This window comes from Lagenorhynchus albirostris, chromosome 1 (assembly GCF_949774975.1).
Source record: "Lagenorhynchus albirostris chromosome 1, mLagAlb1.1, whole genome shotgun sequence".
Taxonomy (NCBI): domain Eukaryota; kingdom Metazoa; phylum Chordata; class Mammalia; order Artiodactyla; family Delphinidae; genus Lagenorhynchus; species Lagenorhynchus albirostris.
Window position 1 is genome coordinate 14,539,089 of NC_083095.1, and position 19,070 is coordinate 14,558,158.

The 19,070-nt window shown below is 45.4% G+C and overlaps 1 protein-coding gene across 7 annotated transcripts in view; it reads left to right on the top strand.

Annotated features, from left to right (window-relative positions):
- FOXN3 (forkhead box N3) overlaps positions 1–19,070 on the top strand; it is a 404,980-nt gene that overhangs the window by 196,255 nt on the left and 189,655 nt on the right. The gene's annotated exons all lie outside the window — the stretch shown is intronic.

A 19,070-nucleotide genomic window follows, 5' to 3' on the forward strand; every position in this document is an offset into this window, starting at 1 on the left:
GATTTTGGGGGGGGCGTGGGGAAGCTGATGGGTCGTGGTCTGGCCATGGCAGACTCTGGGCACCCAAGGGTCATCTGGAGTGGGTGGCCGGTAGACAGCCAATGTGTGGGCAGTGGGCGGGCCAGGTGAAGCTTTGGAGAGAGTTGAGAGGGTCAAGCAAAGGGCCTGGGGCCAGCTTTACCTTCATTTAGGCAAACGTCGTGAAGCCCCTCCCGGACTGTGTGTGCTGGGGCCGCGTAGACATGGCAGCATGCCCTCCAGGGCTGGGGTGTCGGGGCGTGTAGGATTAGTTGGGCTGTTATGGTCATGCCACCAGATGTTGTGGGAAGGCTTTATAAAATTAAGAGCAAACCTATAATCCGTGTGGTTTTGTAGGTTGAGGCCTTGGTCCGAGGCATAATCCTCTTAGTCGCTTCAGGAATACTGGGAGTAAATAGTCTACAGTGGAGGATTATTATTGGTATTTATCAGTAATATTTGCAGATGACAGTTCAGTTAATTACCTTGCTGGTGTCTTTGTGATGATTTTCTGAGAACAGGACTTTTCCCCTGCCGTTGCTGAGCTTGATTTCAGAGTTACATACAGAGCTTTAGGCATCTCAGGGCTGGTTTTGCCTCTGGTCCACATAGCTGAGCATCTTCACAAGTGATTCTGAAGGTGATTCCCAGGACTGCGCGTGGTCTGTGGGGCCCGTGAGGTCATGGCCATGGCGCTGGGTGAGAAGCAGCCCTGCCTGTGGGTAGCGCTGTTAAGGGACGTGGTTCGAGGGGCCCGCGCTCTGGGCACATGAGGAAGGGCAGGGGCAAGGACTGGGGGTGCAGCGCTGTCAATGCAGAGCTCATTCTGAGATGTTCTTCTTGGGAAAGCTGACTGCGTTTTGGTGTTAACGTGGAAAAGGTGAAGCTTGACTGAAGTCCTTCGGTCTCCCAGGTAAATAGGACCTTAACAGGAATGAGGCTGGGAAGAGAGGGCCTCAGCCACCCGCAGTGGGGAGGTCAGTGATGTGGGAGAAGGCGCTGTCCTGCGTTCTGGGTTCAGGGAGTCCTCTTCCTGCCGGAACTTAGGAACTTAGTAGTTTATTGTGCTCTGGAGCAACAGCTCTTAATGGAGGTGGTTTTGTCCCCTCAGGGGCCGCTTGGCAATATCTGGAGACTGGTTGTCACAACTTGGGGGAGGAGTCCTGCTGACACCTAGTGGGTAGAGACCAGAGATGTTGCTGAACTTCCTGTAACACACAGGACGGCCCCACAACAAAGAATTACCCTGCCCCTAATGCCAGTAGGGCTGAGGTTGAGAAGCCATGGGCTACGGTTCCAGCAAAATCTTCCTATCCTCACCGCTGTCTGCGGGGGAGGACTCAGGGCTCTCACCACAGCCAAGGAGGGTCCCAGAGTGAAGGTCTGGTTGAGAGAAGACTGCGTGGCTGCAACCAGGAGACTGGGGCCAGGCCGCCAGCGGTGTGTTTTGCCCATCAGAGTTTGGGTCCCTTAAATGGCAAATGAGGAGGGCCAACCAGATCTCTGAGACCCTTTCCAGTTCTCACATCCCGAGATTCTAGAACTGACCCTCTATCCTCATAACCTGAGCAGGATTTGAATAATTTGCAAAAAAAATTTGATGAGACACTATTTTCTTAGTCTTTCTTACCAGTTTTTACTTGCTTTTTTGTTTGTTTCTGAAAAGGTAAAAATTGTGTAATAAAAAGTACATATTTTAAATGTCTCCTCTTTTTAATAAAGAAGGACTGTGCTGATAAACATGAGAATGTTTGTTTTATTTCAAGGAGAAATGATTTTAATATATTTGAAACACTTCTGCTCAGTGATGAAAATTCCACGTCTGATCACTTACAGCAGATAGGTATGTGCGTTTTAAGTGTCTCTCCTGGGATACAGCCCGGCTGCGGGGACCTCCCCAGACATGTCTGGCTCTGAGAGGAGTCCAGTGAGTGTGCAAGAACTTGTGATTCCGGGGTGTCTGGGTGTTCCCCAGCTGATGCAGCAGACACGAAGTCATCCTGGATAGCCATCTCAACTCCCACCCCCCTACACACACACAGACACGCGCGCGCGCGCGCAGTATCCTGGGAGCTCTTGATTTTCTATATCAGTGAATGGCTGATGTGCACAAGGTGGCAAAAACTGTTCCTCCATTTGAATTAGAGGCATAGGCTTCCTCCTTCTCCTGGAAATCTTTCCTATTAGTTTGCCAGATGTGCCACAATAAGTACCACGGACTGGGGGGCTTGAACAACAGAAATGTATTTTCTCACAACTCTGGAGACTAGAAGTCTGAAGTCAAGGTGTCGGCAGGGTTCGTTTCCTCTGAGGCCTCTCTTCTTGGCTTGTAGATGGCCGCCTTCTCCCTGGGTCTTCACATGGTCATCCTTCTGTGCGTGTCTGTGTCCAAATTTCCTCCTCTTATAAGGATACCAGTCGTATGTTGGATTAGCACCCACCCTGATGACCTCATTTTAGCTTAACTGCCTCTTTAAAGACCCTGTCTCCAAATACAGTCACATTCTGAGATACTAGGGGTTTGGATATCAACATGTGAATTTGTGGGGTTAGGGTCACAATTCAGCGCCACTCGCTTACGGAGATGTTTGGTGTACCTGTAGATGTATAGGTTCTGTCTGGGACCAGACTTTACGGATCGTGATGAGATTTACACCTCTGCAAAAATACTACAGTGACCCATTACCCTACTACCTAGAATCCGTAATTGTTAACCTGTTGTATTTGCTTCATCTTTACGTACAGATTATATGACCCAGTTAGAAGAAAGTTGTAGCATCAAAACATCAGCATGAATCTCTTAGGAATAAAGATGTTCTCCTGGGTAACACAACACTATCTGTGTTTTTTGCTTTGCAATTAGCCCGTACTCGATGGGGAGATAGTTTGGCACTGTGTGTGTATCCATTGATGGTGCTTGATTGAATTCTTTCACTGGGGAGTTGCAAAATGGTGATTTTTCTAATTCTGTCATTAGTTGGCATTAAAGTTCCAAAAAGGAACTGTAATGACCGATGTGTAGGAAAAGGGATTGGTGTAATAGTCACCTCTAATGGTAGCAAAATAAATTGCTCTCTGTGAATATTGCTGTGGCCTCATAGGTTTTTATTTAAATCAATGCTTTATAATCAATTGCAGATTTTTTATACATCTTTATTGGAGTATAATTGCTTTACAATGTCGTGTTAGTTTCTGCTGTACAACAAAGTGGATCAGCTATATGCATACATATATCCCCATGTTCCCTCCCTCTTGAGCCTCCTTCCCACCCTCCCTATCCCACTCCTCTAGGTGGTCACAAAACACCGAGCTGATCTCCCTGTGCTATGCAGCTGCTTCCCACTAGCTATCTGTTTTACGTTTGGTAGAGTATATATGTCAGTGCTACTCTCTCACTACGTCCCAGCCTCCCCTTCCCCGGCTGTGTCCTCAGGTCCGTTCTCAAGGTCTGCATCTTTATTCCTGCCCTACCACTAGGTTCATCAGTACCATTTTTCTAGATTCCACATATATACGTTAGCATACGGTATTTGTGTTTCTCTTTCCGACTTACTTCACTCTGTATCACTGACTCTAGGTCCATCCACCTCACTACAAATAACTTGGTTTCGTTCCTTTTTATGGCTGAGTAATATTCCATTGTATATATGTGCCACATCTTCTTTATCCATATGTCTGTCGATGGACACTTAGGTTGTTTCCATGTCCTGGTTATTGTAAATAGTGCTGCAATGAACATTGTGGTACATGACTCTTTTTGAATTATGGTTGTCTCAGGGTATATGCCCAGTAGTGGGATTGCTGGGTCGTATGGTAGTTCTGTTTTTAGTTTTTTGAGGAACCTCCATACTGTTCTCCACAGTGGCTGTATCAATTTACATTCCCAACAGTGCAGGAGGGTTCCCTTTTCTCCACACCCTCCCCAGCATTTATTGTGTCTAGATTTTTTGATGATGGCCATTCTCACCGGTGTGAGATGATACCTCACTGTGGTTTTGATTTGCATTTCTCTAATGATTAACAATGTTGAGCATCTTTTCATATGTTTGTTGGCCATCTGTATGTCTTCTTTGGAGAAATGTCTATTTAGGTCGTCCACCCACTTTTGGATTGGGTTGTTCATGGTTTTTTTGATATTGATCTGCATGAGCTGCTTGTATATTTTGGAGATTAATCCACTCTATGACATAAATCACAGCAAGATCATTTTTGACCCACCTCCTAGAGTAATGGGTATAAGAACAAAACTAAACAAACGGGACCTAATGAAACTTAAAAGCTTTTGCACAGCCAAGGAAACCACAAACAAGACAAAAAGACAACCCTCAGAATGGGAGAAAATATTTGCAAGCGAAGCAACAGATGTTGTTTTGATGCTCAAATTATCCCAAACTTGGCCAGTAGGGCCTTCCAAGCTGCTTTTTTCTGTCTTTTGAACAAGCCTCTTTTAGTCTTTGAGTACTACCTTGCTTTCTTGCACGGAAATGCCTTAGGCCCATCTTATACTTTCCATTTCCAGGCATGGGATCATCCATTTCTCCAAAAAAGCTCCGATTCCATTTAGTGGAGAATGGTATTTAGAAACCGAATCTGTATGCTAGGGGTGTTCACTGTGGCTGCGGTGTCATTACTTTCAGTGGACAGAACTAAGGCAAAACAGAATCACGCGTTTATTGCTGTTTCCAAATCACTTTAAACATTAGTGGGTTTAAGTCTTTGATTTTGTATACATAGCTCTTTGCTCGGCCTCTAATTCTACTGTTAATGTTGTTAACACATGCACTTTTTGCTGAACTCTACGAGATATATAAAATAGTTTCAACATCATATTGTCTGTTACTATTAATAACGTGATTCTGATGGAAACATAGTATTTCTTTGTAGTTCATTTTGTCCTTAATATACATTCCACTAGAATGCACAGCCAGTATTGAATTCAAAAGTCATGTGAACGAACTCTTTTCCTTGTCAGGTTATATTGCCCACTTGATCCTCTAGTTAGGTTATTTCATTTGCTTTTTAAATTTTGTTTTAAAATTATGGTTTGCTCTTTTTTTAATCAACTTTACTGAGGCAAAATTTAATAAATTCATAATAAAATGCACCCATTGAAAGTATTTTGACTAATATATATGCACCTGTGTAAGCAGGTGTTACAGTGGAGACCAGAACCTTTTCATCAGCATGAAATGCTTCCTTCTCCTTTGAGTCGATCTCCTCTCCCTCCACCCAGACCCTTGGGCAACCACTGTTGTACTTTCTTTTTCAGTAGATTAGTTTTACTTTTTCTAGAATTTCATATTAATGAAATCATAAATTGTATATTTTATTTCTGGCTTCTCTTACTCAGCATGTTTTTGAGAATCACAAATGTTGTGTGTATCAATAATAACACTCCTTTTTATTGCTGAGTAGTATTCCATTTTATGGAGATGCAGAATTTGTTTATCTAGTCACCAGCTGATGGATTTGGGATTGTTCGCAGTTTTTAGGAATTATGAATAAAGCTGCTCTTAACATTCTTGTACAAGTCTGTGTGTGGATAGGTGCATTCATTTCAGTTGGGTAAATATCTAGGACTGGGTTTGCTGGGTCCCATGTAAATGTATGTTTAAATTTTTTTTTTTTTTTTTTTTGCGGTACGCGGGCCTCTCGCTGTTGTGGCCTCTCCCGTTGCGGAGCACAGGCTCCGGACGCGCAGGCTCAGCGGCCATGGCTCACGGGCCCAGCCGCTCCGCGGCATGTGGGATCTTCCCGGACCGGGGCACGAACCCGTGTCCCCTGCATCGGCAGGCGGACTCTCAACCACTGCGCCACCAGGGAGGGCCCTGTATGTTTAATTTTATAAGAAAATGCTAAACTGTTTTCCAACGCAGTTGTGCTGGTTTACATTCTGCCCAACAATTTGTGGGTATTTCAGTAGCTTCACATCCTGACCACATTTAGTATTGTCAGTGTTCTTAATTTTAGCAATTCCCATGGGCATATTATCATATCTTACCATTTTAATTTGCATTGTTCTCCTTTTGATTGAATTTCTATTTTGAATAGTAAAGTATTTCTTAGTTCCAACATTGGAATTCTATGAAAAAGTATATTTAGTGAAGTCTCAAACTTATTTTTTCTCAATCCTCCTGTGGAAGGTGTGGTTTAAATGATTGGAGAATCTGTTGAGCACTTGTATCTGTGTTGGCACTGGGTCTTGAGTAGAAATGGAAATAGACCCTACCTTCAGAGAGTTTACATATTAGTGAGGGGAGATAGGCATTGATCACATAGCCTCACAAATAAATGTAAGATCGTAACTTTGCTGTGTGCTTTGTGGGACAGATATAAGGAGAGGGCTAAGGCTGTGGTGTCTGGATTTCATCATGGTTTCCCAAGAAAAAGATGTTTACATGCTCCCTCCCTTAATACCTGTTGCTAGATTTCTAACCTGCTGTGACTCTGGGATCTGTAGCAACAGGCTCAACCCTTGGAAAATAACCAGCACCCCACTATTGGAACCCAGGTCTGTGGAAGAACCATGATAAGCCTTCACTTAACTATTTGGTTTTAGATGAAGTTGTATGGGCTTGTTCCTTACAGAGTCCCGGTTGAGACAGACTTTCAGTGTTTTTACAAAAAATACATTGCTAACACCTGGTTTACATGTAATTTCTTAAAAGCCCTTTTTAGTTTTGTTTTTAACATTGTAGATACCGGCACTGGATTTGAACCATTTCTCAGTGATTAAAGAATGTCAGTTGTTACATTATCAGTGGTTGTTTTTTTTTTCCTTTAGTAGGTTTGTTAGATATCCCTATCCAACCCAACCCCATCCCAAAACAGCTCATAGTTTTTAGATTTGAAACTTTGGTTTATGTTTTGATTTCCTAGGTCACCCTGACCTAGTATAGAACACCAGGGGTCTTCAGGGTGAGGTTGACTGTTAGGTCTTAAATTCTTAGAAATTTTGATTTTATGTTATTATTGTTATAATCATTGAATTCATACCATAGAGCTATTATCTACTCTATAAAACGTTTTAGATAAGATGCAGTTTCAATCTGCTGTTCTAAAACTGGAACTTCCCGACAAATGCTGTCCTATTTGCAATTTTTACGCATGGTTAAAGTGACTCTGAAACATAGTCGAAATCATTGATGATGCACTTATAAAGGAATTCTACAGAGAATATTTTTAGGAACAACATACTTTTCTAATCCTGTAATTGAGTTTTCATGTTTGAAAGCTTACTTCACTTTTTAAGAAGATGAATTCTGCTCTTTCAAGGTACACAATAGAGTAAATTATGATGGAAGTATTGGTGGCATTTTTTCCCCCTGCCTGATAGCGATCCTCTCTGCCTTGCAGAAATTGCAAGGGGATTAGCATGCACATATTGTGGCATGTAGATTCCAAGAGTGAAATTCTAGGGTGATCAGTTTGGTTTTTATTTTTGCCAGTCACTGCCGTGGCAGGAGACAGATGGCACGCTCAAGCCGAAGTAACCAAGGAGTGTTTAATAAAAGACTAGTTGGCAGCAGTGGGCAGGGATAGAAGAAACCAGCAAGGGTGGTGCACTACCCCCGGAGGAGGGGGGATGGCTGGCTGCACCGGGGAACTTTCCTCACCTCTGGGTCCAGTGGCGAAGGAAGGGGGCAAGAGCTGGAACCCGGGGGAGAAAGTAGCTGAGGTTGTGCACCCTCAGTAGGGGCAGGGCCTTTGGCCGCGGGACGCAGCTCACTTCTAGGAGAGCCAGGAGAATAAATACCCTGCCCTCATTCTCCTCCCACCCTAGCTTCTCTCACCGGTAGCTCCCATTGGAGGACGCAGACCGGAGGTCAGTGGGCCCGGGAGACTGTCCATGTGTCTACACGTGTCAGCCTCCGAGGGTTGTGAGCAGAGCAGAGGAGGGTAGAGTGGCCTGCGGGGCGGAGGGAGTCTATCCAGCACACTTGTAAGATATAGAATGGGGCGGGGGTGTGTGTTAAGAACCGTTGGTCCTCACGTGCCCTGAATATCTAGTGCACGTGTGTGCTTAGCCCTGGCAGAGGCCGGAGAGGAATGGGGCTCCTGGTGGTCGGATGGATCACAACGGGAGGTTTGTAAAAAATATCTAAAGATCTTTCCTTAATTTAAAATACCTAAACAGGGACTTACCTGGCGGTCCAAAGACTCTGCACTTCCACTGCAGGGGGTGTGGGTTCGATCCCTAGTTGGGGAACTAAGATCCTGCATGCCAGGGGCGTGGCCAAAAATAAAACAACAACAGCAACAGCAAACCACACTAAACAGAACCCCCAACTCCTTTCAGCTAAGTTTTAATAGTCTTCATTTTCGAGTGTTTGATACTTTCCCATCACTGGAGGATGGTACAAAATCCGGAGAGATCTCTCCCAGAGGAGAGCTTCCCTTTCTCAAGGGCTACCTTTGGGAATGCGGAAGACAGAGCTGGCCGCATCCCCACAAGCTCTTCTTGTGTATATGGAGAGTCTCTGAGCTGGGACTCCTGGGACCCACCGCACAGGTTCACCACAGCTTAAATGCCCAGAGCATGCTTTCCATTCCATTCAAGAGCACAGGGAGATCAGCTCGTGCTTTGTGACCACCTGGAGGGGTGGGATGGGGAGGGTGGGAGGGAGGGAGACGCAAGAGGGAAGAGATATGGGAACATATGTATATGTATAACTGATTCACTTTGTTGTAAAGCAGAAACTAACACACCATTGTAAAGCAATTCTACTCTAATAAAGATGTTAAAAAAAAAAGATCCTGCAAGCTGTACGTTGTCCTCAGGGCTGCCACGTGGGAGAAGGAAGTGCTGCCGGAATAGATGCTGTCTTTTGTTGTTTTTGTTTTGGGGAACAGCTGCATCTTTGGAACACCCAAAGTACAACTTTTCTTTCTGTTGTCTTAAAAGATTGATACCAGTGCCTTATAGATGCACTTATAAGTACTCATTATGTACTTATAAGGACATAACTTATCAGAAATGTAAATCACATCCTCCCTGTGGTGTGTGGACCCCACAGGCCGTGGAGACCTTACCCCAGAAGTTGAGTGTAATTTAAGGCTGTGTTTATGTTGCCAAACAAATCCAGTGTAGATGACTCCAGTGGAAGGATGCTGGAGTTTAGCTTTTTCTCACCCATTTTAGAACATGTCCATCAAACCAAAGCCCTTTCTCTCCTAATTCCCTTTGAGAATGTCTTTAAAGTAGCACATGATTTTAAGAATCTCCTTCCTGCCGGGTGAATTCAGAGACGTGGGGTCCCACCTGGAGGGGAGAGGATGTAAAAAACATTGGGTCAAACATACACAAGTTGCCCCAGTTTGTGGGATTCTGTTTATCTTGGTACAGCCCTTTCTGTGGATTGTTGGAACCCTCTGAATGCTAAAGATTTGAAAACACTTCCAGGAGGCTGGATTTTCTCATGGAAGCAACATGATTTGGTGGAAAGATGGGGGCAGCTCGGAAGACTGTGGCTGGCTCTGCTTCTTGCTGGTTAGGATCTAGGGAAGCCCCTGTCTTTTCGGAGCCTGTTTTTCTTGGCTATAAACAACCTGAATCTTCTCAGATTCCTTCATCGAGTTGTTTAGGGCCACCTGAGATATTTGCTTGCCCTTCGAAATTTGCTTTACAAACAGAAAGGTGATGTTTTGTCTGCAGAGGGTCACGTGCCAGCAATGCAAATATAAAGTCATCGTAATAACAATAGTAACTTTTTCACTGTTTTTCATCTGACATGAACGATTAAAGAAAATGTGTGTGTGAATGAGTGTATGTGTATCAGAAAGCATTTGTATGCACACTCCCATTTAAGGATGTACATCACTTCGTACAGTAGATCATCCCCAAATTATTCGTGATTTGACTCGGAAATGTGTGATACGTTTTCTTGCATCTGGTTACCTACCTACTAATGTTGGTCACAGGACTCTTACTTTGGTGGTGACACGCACGGGTTCCTGAGTCAAACTGAGGCAAGTTAGTTAACTTGTTTGAACCTTAACTTCCTTATCGGTGGGGCCATCCCACTACCCACCTTCTAGGTTTGTTGGGCGAATTGAACGAAATAATGCACGTGAAATGCTAGGTTGGTGCCTGGCACATGGTCAGTTCTTGGTCAGCGTACATGGTCATTGCCGTTACTACCGCCGCTACTCACGTGGGTGTAGCTTGAGTTCCGAGTCGGACTGACATTTAGGCCAAGTGACTCTGCAAGATCCTGAGTGAGTTAAAATTTCTTGTGTATAAAATTTCCATGGATAATCAAGGGCTGGCTGTTTGGGGAAACCTTAATTAATCATTGTGGCATGGTCTGAGTGCGGTTGGTAGGAATCCCCGGGTATCCCTGGGCAACGCACCTAGCGTCCCTGTTTCTCCCCTCCCCCGTGGGGGGGATCAGATGCCGGCCGCAGGAGTCCTTCCCGAGATCCAGTTCAGGACTGAGGAAACGGTGGTCAGAGAGGACTTTTACACCGTGAGATGAAATGCGCTGTGTAGCAAGGCAGAGATACCCACCCCCGCCCAGGCATTGTAATCAGGTAACTCAGAACCCTTGGCAGACTTTCTCCGAAGGTCCTGTGCTTGGCTATCAGGTCGCCTTGTGTAATTGTCAGTTATTAGGTACCCTCATGAGCTTCTGGTTGACTCTCTAGAGGGCTGTTCTCTGTGTTCTGCCCCTCGGGTTGCAGTGAGTTCTCAGGTGAGCTGAGAAGCATCCAGACGCAGGTGTGCTGTCCCAGGTTGCCTCTGTGGCCCTGTACGAATCTTCTAGGTCACTGTGCTGGTGGCGCAGGTGAATCCCCATAGTGCCCAGTGCTCAGTTTTGACACTGGCCTTTCCGGGTGACACATATCCCATTATCACCAAAATCAGCAGTTTGTGGGAGAGACATGCAGATACTGAGGTATCTGCCCTTTTGCGGGACCTCCCAGGAACACAATTTGTGAGGATGATATGATGATGAGGTTAAGGTTGATGATGATGAGGTTAAGGTTGTAATTTGCTTTTTAAATACAGTTGACCCTTGAACAACAGGGGTTTGAACTGCTCGGGTCTACCTTTGTGCAGGTTTTTTTCGGTAAATATATTGGAAAACATTTTGGACATGTGTGACCATTTGAAAAAACTTGCAGGCGAACTGTGTAGCCTAGGGATATCGAAAAAAATTAAGGAACATACAAAACACGTGTTAATTGTGTATGTTATTGGTAAGGCTTCTGGTCAACAGTAGGCTCTTAGTAGTTGAGTTTTGGGGGAGTCAAGAGTTATACAAAGATTTTTGACCGTGCATGGGGGCCTGGGGGTCCATGTCCCCCAAACCCTGCATTGTTCAAGGGTCAGTCGTACTCAGAAATGGGCCTCAGGGAGACTCAGTGTGAGGCCAAGAGAGGACGTTTAGACACCAGGAAGCTCAGACCTCACCAAGGTTTTCACGTGGTTCCTAGGGTCCAGGTCAGCGAGTCTTTTTGGGGGACTCTGTTCACTTGTATGTTTCTTCATCATTAATCGCAGGATCAGATCATCCTCTGACTCTATCTCCCCTCCCCTCTCTGCCTAGCGCTCTGTCAGGCATGTGTTCCTTTGGCGTCCTGGACCAGCCACCTCTTACCTGCAATTGACCTGGGCACCCTCTCCCTGTCCCGCAACGAATTCGGCCACTCCCTCTGCTCCCAGGGCCCCGTGGATTCTGTCTGACTAGCACCCACAGTAATATCAAAGGAATCTTACAGGGTCATTTGATCATTATTGCTTCCCCCACCTGGGTCAGGGATGGTCTCAGATTTATCCTCGTAGCGGATGCTACAACATCAGGGGCCCAGGCTGTGCTCAGATACCATTTGTTGAAAGTGTCTCCTTTGCTGTTGGGGTGCTTGTGCTAGAATTTAGAGGCACCGTAAAGATAATTTCTCCTTCAAAGCGGGCCGAGTTGCTTATAGCAAAATACTGCGGCGAGAAGCTGGATTCCCAGCCTAGGATCTGCCAGCCAAGAGCCCATGGGGACGGACCATCAGGGAGAGTGGGTGACTCGTTGGTCCCATGGCCAGTGGTCTACTCTTTAAAAAACCAACCGACCAACCAAACTACCAACCCAGCGTGCGTGTTCTACTGAGAGGGTCTTTATGATTATTTAAAAAAAATAAAAGGCCGTGATCGTTAAGCTCCAGCCCAGTAGACACACAGCCTGTAACTGTAACTCTTACCTGGCCAGGCACATTTAACAACTCTTAGTTATGGAAATAAGGTGATCAAATTATATGTGCCAATTAGATAAGATCATATTGGAACATTTAAAAATAGATGAGTAACTATGGACAACCAGAAGATAAAGTGGCACTGGTGGGCCAGTTGTAATCCAACCACGGGTGTCTCTGTCAGACCCACGTGGGCCTTTGTCACCCTCCATAAAACGTTACTGTGGTAATTCTCATTTGCCACGTTTGAATCACTTTTTAAAAAGTAGAGGTACCAGAAGGAGTGTAAGTTCGGTCCAGAGTTGGAGCTGGCTGTCATCTTCTCACCTCTCCATAGTGCGTTTATTAAAAATCCTTTCCTGGGTCTTGAACTTTTAACATAACTGAGTTCTTACTTCTATCAGTGTTCTGAATGGTGAGTTTTACCTCCCCTCCTATCCACTAGCTTTAAGTCAGTTTGCTTTTTAAATCGGGGGAAAAGAAGGCCTGAAAAAGGCAAGTTAATATATGTCCTTTATTCTCCCATGTAGCCTCTTTGCAATTTGCTTATGCAGTTTTAACTTTAAGGTTGTAGATGTGATGCAAACAACTGTTATTTATAAATTTTAAAAAGGAATATATCCACATTCCAAACAACTTTATCACGTACCGTCCTGTTTTATATATTTATATATAACCTGTTTTATATCGGTGACAAATAAAACCTTGTAAGTTTGCTCATCTTTGTTTCTGTAATAAAGTTATTAGCAGTTAAGTGGTCATGTAGAATTTATTTATCTATCCGTATATCCTCTGTGTATGTGTATGCGAGAGAGAGAGGGAGGGAGGACTGTTTGATGCCACAATATCTCGATTTCATTTGAGTAGTAATTTCACTCTTTGAAGTGGTGTAGCACGGCTAGTATTGCAAGTATATAAAACCACCAGCTTTTTATATTTCCTGTGTGTTTTGGGAGCGTATGAAGTTTTTGTAAACTTCTCTGTGTCTGTACTTCTTCTCAGCTTGCCTAAGCTAATACTGTGAGGTTTCAGAAAGGGAAGAATAGTTGACTCTTATTTGCGAAAGGGCCCCAAAGGACAGATTGGTGAAACTAATTGGGAGAATCCCAAGATTTAGTTGGATAAAAGCAGTGATTTTAAAGATGCCAATTCTTGGGCTTCCCTGGTGGCGCAGTGGTTGAGAGTCCGCCTGCCGATGCAGGGGCCACGGGTTCGTGCCCCGGTCCCGGGGGATCCCACATGCCGCGGAGCGACTGGGCCCGTGAGCCATGGCCGCTGAGCCTGCGCGACCGGAGCCTGTGCTCCGCAACGGGAGAGGCTGCAACAGTGAGAGGCCCGCGTACAGAAAAAAAAAAAAAAAAAGCCAATTCTTTGACTTGCTGACTTGGAGTATCAGAGTGCGTGTGTGCGTGCCTGCCTCTGTGTGTGTGTGTGTGTGTGTGTGTGTGTGTGTGTGTGTGTGTGTGTGTGTGTGTGTGTGTGTGTGTGTGTGTGTGTGTGTGTGTGTGTGTGTGTGTGTGTGTGTGTGTGTGTGTTCCCTTTTCTTTATTAGAACTTACCAGCATAGAGTTTGACAGTATTTTTAAGTAAATGTCTTTTAGGTGTTTTGGTGATCATTTTATTATTGATTGTTGTTAGTGCACTAGCTCTTGACTGCCTTTGGTAGTTGGAAAACAGTAGTCTAGAGAGTACCAAAAATAACTCATTTCAACCCAAACAAACACTTGCTAGCTTTGCCAGCCGCCGTGAGCTGATGCGCTTCACGGTTTCCCTCCCTTTGGCCTCTCCTAACCCCCGGTGGAAATTAGAGTGATGAGCGGTGGAAGTCAGCATCATAGTGAGTGAGAGAGGAGAGATTCCTGTAGAGCAAGAGCCATTGGTTGTAAACTCCAATCATCTGGTGTCCTTCTGCCATTCCCACCCCGACCCAGCTTCACCTGCCAGGTTTGTCCTAGAGATCAATTTGGTTTTAGGCAGATCTTGGGGCCATTTTGGTTTTATTTAGGTGTTAATGCAAGGAAATGATTGACTTTTCCTGCACCGATTAAACACACACACACACGATCTGTCCAGCTTCTCCACTAGAGGTGAAGCATTTTCCTCATGCCTAAAAAGTTCCTTCCCCACCTGTGCCACCTGCATTCCCTCGTCCCCTTCTCCATGGATGCTTGGTGAAGGGAGGGAGGCTTTCAGAGACAGCCGAGGCACGCTTGTGGGAAAGCCTCATTATAGAGCTCACGTGTCTGAATATCGTACAAGTGACATGTTCATCTTGATTTCCGCCTTCCTAGCTTTTAGAAAACATCTGTAGGGACCGGAGGAGATTTGTGTATCTGATATTCAGGAGATGCAATGTTAGTAAGTTCGAAATAGTCAGAGGCTGTGAATCTCGGGGGCTCTGTGTCCAGCTCCCGATGCCCACAAGCTGGGCTGGTTCTCCAGGTGCCGGGGCTGCCCTCCCCGCCTGCAGGGCCGCTCCCCGGAATGAAGCTAGACTGAGGCCCACCAGGCCAGGGTCTTGAGAGAGGGATTCCTGTCTGGACCAGGTATGTAATATCTCTTTTCCATTCCTCCTTCTGCTTTTGGAAAACAAACAAACAAAAAAACTATTTAGAAAGCAAAGTGGGACATTTAAAACACTGCAAACAGTTTGGGAAACCCAACTGTCTGATGTGATTTCTTTTTAAAAATATCTTTCTTCTGGTGTAGTTGTCTATTTTGTTATGATGTATCTAGAAAAAAATTCTTTGTGATCAGTTTTGTTCTTTTTCCCTCTCTCCTCCTCTGTTTCATGTATTTGGCTAATTTTTCAGATCCTTTTCTTTTTTTTTTTACTTTCTTTTTTCTTTTTTTTTGGCTGTACCCACTTGCGGGATCTTAGTTCCCTGACCAGGGATCGAACCCATGCCCCCTGCATTGGAAGCGTGGATTCCTAACCACTGGACCGTGAGGGAATTCCCCAGATCCTTTTCTTAACAGTTTTAAATTTTAAAAATCCCCCTTGATGTTTTTAGATTATAAATTATAGAATTTTAGGACAAAAAGGGCCTTTAGGAATCACTCACTTGCTAAGCATCTTGTTGTGGTATGACGTTACTGGCACTTGTTAGAATAACTTTTCTTTGTTTTATTTGCTCTTTCCAGTTTCACCCAACTTCTCCTGTGACGTCCTTTGACAGGAAGTAGAATTAAATTAAGTGTCTTTTTCACGCTGGGTATGGTGTTAGGCGCATTTTATATGTTATCACCTTTAAGCCCAGCAAGACTGGGAGAAGCCTGTTTTACGTCTAGTACGTAGGTGAAGAAACTGGCAGTCAGAGCTGACAAGAGGTTTATTCCCGGTAACACCACAGTAGGGTAGTGGTGTAGACAAGATCCACACAGGCGGATCCCTTTGTTGCTTGGGAGCCATGCACGTGGTTGCATTCTGGAATTCTCCCTGGGAAGCCCTGGCATTGCCTCTTGCCCCCTCACTGGTCAGAGTCAGTGAGGAGTGTTTGCCTCTCACTGTTGACAGTCCCAGGGAGCCTGAACCTCAGAAAGCCAGACTCTGTCCTGGGGCTTTGATGGGAAAGTAAGAGGAGGGATCGGGAGAACACAGTCTCCAAGGGGCTGCAGTTTCTAGCGGGGGCAGCCTGGGGTAGGGGGGTAGCTGGAGGGGGCGTGGGCGTTGGGTGGGTCCATAGGAGGAGCTGGCCTGACAGAATATGTGTGTGTGTGTGTGTTGTGTGCTTGTGTGTGTGTATGTGCACAAGTGCGAGGTTTCAGCACCTTGGTGCCCCGCAGGACTCATCCTTTCCCTCCTCTGCCAACCTACACTGCATCGGCCAGCTTGTGCTGTCCTTTATAGTTGTGTATTGTTTGTCTTCCTCTGGAGGTTCTGCACCCTAAAAAATGGACCCTGCCTTGCGTCATGGTTATAGGTGTTGTTAAGTGGCCTGCTTCAAAATGAGGCACGACAGCGTTATTCCCTAAGTCAGCTGTCTCCCCACCCTGTAGCAGGGCAGCGTGGAGGGTAGGGCCTCTCCACTCAGGAGGTGGCAGGTTTAAGGTCTGAAGGGTAGGGACCTCCCTTGGGAAGTACTGGGTTGCCACAGGGTCCTGGCGCCCAGGGGCCTCGATGCACAAGGAAGCGACTCAAAGCAAGGAGCATCCTCAGAGCCTCGTATGCCTCCTGGCATCACTCCAGTGCCCACGTCTCTGCTTTGTTCTGTTTTGATCCTTTCTTTTCTACCTTAGTACGTCTGATATAAAATGCTTCCTTCGGACCAAGGAAAGAACCATCAGACAGTGGAAAACAAATAGCCATGTGTGTGTTTTTTTTTTTTTTTTAAAGACGAAATTCGCATTATTTCACAATTTGGCAAGTATTCCCCCTCACGGGGCAGGGCCTGCGTGTTTTGGAGCTTGATGTCAAGGAAAGCGGGCTATTTAATATTTTACCATCATGATCAGGAGAGCAGTGTTCGTGGAGCTTTTATTACGTGCCACGCATAGGATTATCTCATTTAATCCTTGCAACGGTCCTGTGAATCAGGTATTATTATATCACTCCCATTTTATAGATGAGGAAGTTGAAGTTCAGAGGAGTTAAGTAACTTGCCCAAAGTGCCCAGAACAGAAAAATGGCAGTGTTGGGAAGCTAGGAAGGAGATGGGGAATTGAAGGTACGTGTATACTAAGTAATCTGTAGTAACACATTCTCAAAGCATAGAGTTAGGAGCCCGTGGGATGATTTAGTCTGACCACCTAATTTATAGATGAGAAACTTGAGACCCAGAGAGGGAAAGTGAACTGGACATACACATTGACTTTCAGAAGCAGTGGTGTTAGGTGCAGCTCAACAAATACTAATACGTGTACTCATCACTGATGGGCATACTTACGCCAGTGCGCATCCGTACCTCTTCCCTCCCGCGTCCCTGCAGATGGGCCCCTTTCCTGCCTTGGAGCACTTAGATCATCATTGGCATCCCCTCCCCGGTTCCACAGGACCCAGCCCAACTCTCTTAGCGCCTGAAGACTCCCCTTACCTGGTTTTAGGTTCCCAAACTACAGGAGCTTTGAGTCTGAACCCTGGGTTCAAGTGCAGAAGCTGTAGAGAGGGACCAGCCAACAGTGGCCTGTGTTTTTGTAAATAAAATACTGTGGAAGCACAGCCATGTCTGTTCATTTACATCCGTGGTTGCTTTTGTTCTGCAACGGCAGAGGTGAATAGTTGCAACAGACCGTGTGGCCTACAGAGACTAAAAGTTTTTTTTTTTTTTGGCTGCGTCGTGTGGCTCGTGGGATCTTAGTTCCCCGACCAGGAACTGAACCCGTGGCCCCTGCTGTGGAAGTGCCAACTCCTAACCACTGGACCGCCAGGGAACTCCCCACACACACTAAAATGGTTACTCTGATCCTTTAAGAAAATGTTTACCAGTGCCTGCTGTAGAAGAATCAGTTAATGTTAAACCTCCAAAGCCAGACCACCTCAGACCTCCCTTTCTGCGTTCGTAAGCTTTTGCTATAAAGTTTGGGGTCAGTGAGGGGACAGCAGAGGGAAGGGAGTGGCCTATGTCCAGCAAGTTCCTTCAAGTACCTTAATCAGTAGCTCTTAATACAAAGACTCAAAGGTTGTATGTTCACCTGAGCACTGGATTTCCCCCTGCCTCCCAAACTTTGACCTAGTTACTCAGATCAAACCATTATTCTTCTCTTTTCTTCACCTGCCACTTCTAATCCATCGCCAGGTCCCACTGCTTCTGCAGATTACATCCCGAAGCTGCCCTCTCTTCTACATCACTACTGCCACCTGGGCACGTCGGGCCTGGGCTGTGGCATCAGCTCATCATAGATCCCGGCAGGTCCTCTTCCACTCCCAACCCTTTTATTTTTCACACAGCAGCAAGTTCCTGTCTTCCAACTCACAACTCTCTTTATTTCCTTCACAGCAGGCGGTACAGTCTGTCATAATCTTGCTTATTTATTTCTTGACTTACTTACCGTCTTCTTGCCCCTCCAGAATCCAAGCTTCAAGAGAGCAGTTGCCTTATTGTATTGTTCTGTATTCACTAATGTACCCCCATGGTGCCTGGCATACAGTGGGTACCATATGGGTGAGGGAACGGAAGAGGGTGGGTGGTGTTGGAAACATCCGTGGAAATGGCATATCAGAAGCATCAAAAGGGATTGTTTGGAATTGACGTGTACACACCGCTGCTATATTTAAAATGGATAACCAGCAAGGACCTAGTGTACGGCACAGGGAACTCTGCTCAATATTATGTAACAACCTAAATGGGAAAAGAATTTGCAAAAGAATAGATACATGTATATGTATAACTGAATCACTTTGCTGTACACCTGAAACTAACGCAGCATTGTTAATCATTATACTCCAGTACAAAATAAAGAGTTAAAAAAAAAAGTGGGGGGCATTGTTTCAGAGTCACCAGAAACACGTATCCAGCTCCCTGCTCCATTTTGCCATGGGTCCTGCCTCATTAGCCTCCATCCCCAAGCATGGTCCCTCCCCTGTGAATTGGGGGTCACATTGAGGGAGTCCTCCGTTACAGCTGGGAAAGGGCTTTATCCTTCAGAAGTGACGACAAGGAAGAAAATGGAAACCATTGCTCTAGAAGAGTGTTTACTACCCGTTTTGGACCCAGATCCCCAGTAAGAAGTGTATGTTACTTTGTGATCCACTGTACACCAACACGCAGGTGTACTCGCACACACATTTCACAAAACATTACTTTAGTACAGATGCTTTCTAAGCTGTTCTATTTGGTTCTAGTCCTTTCCATGAAGGCAGTGCTGGTTGTGACCCATTACATTGACTGCGTGCCCCATTAATGTATCATGGGCCACATTTTGTAAAC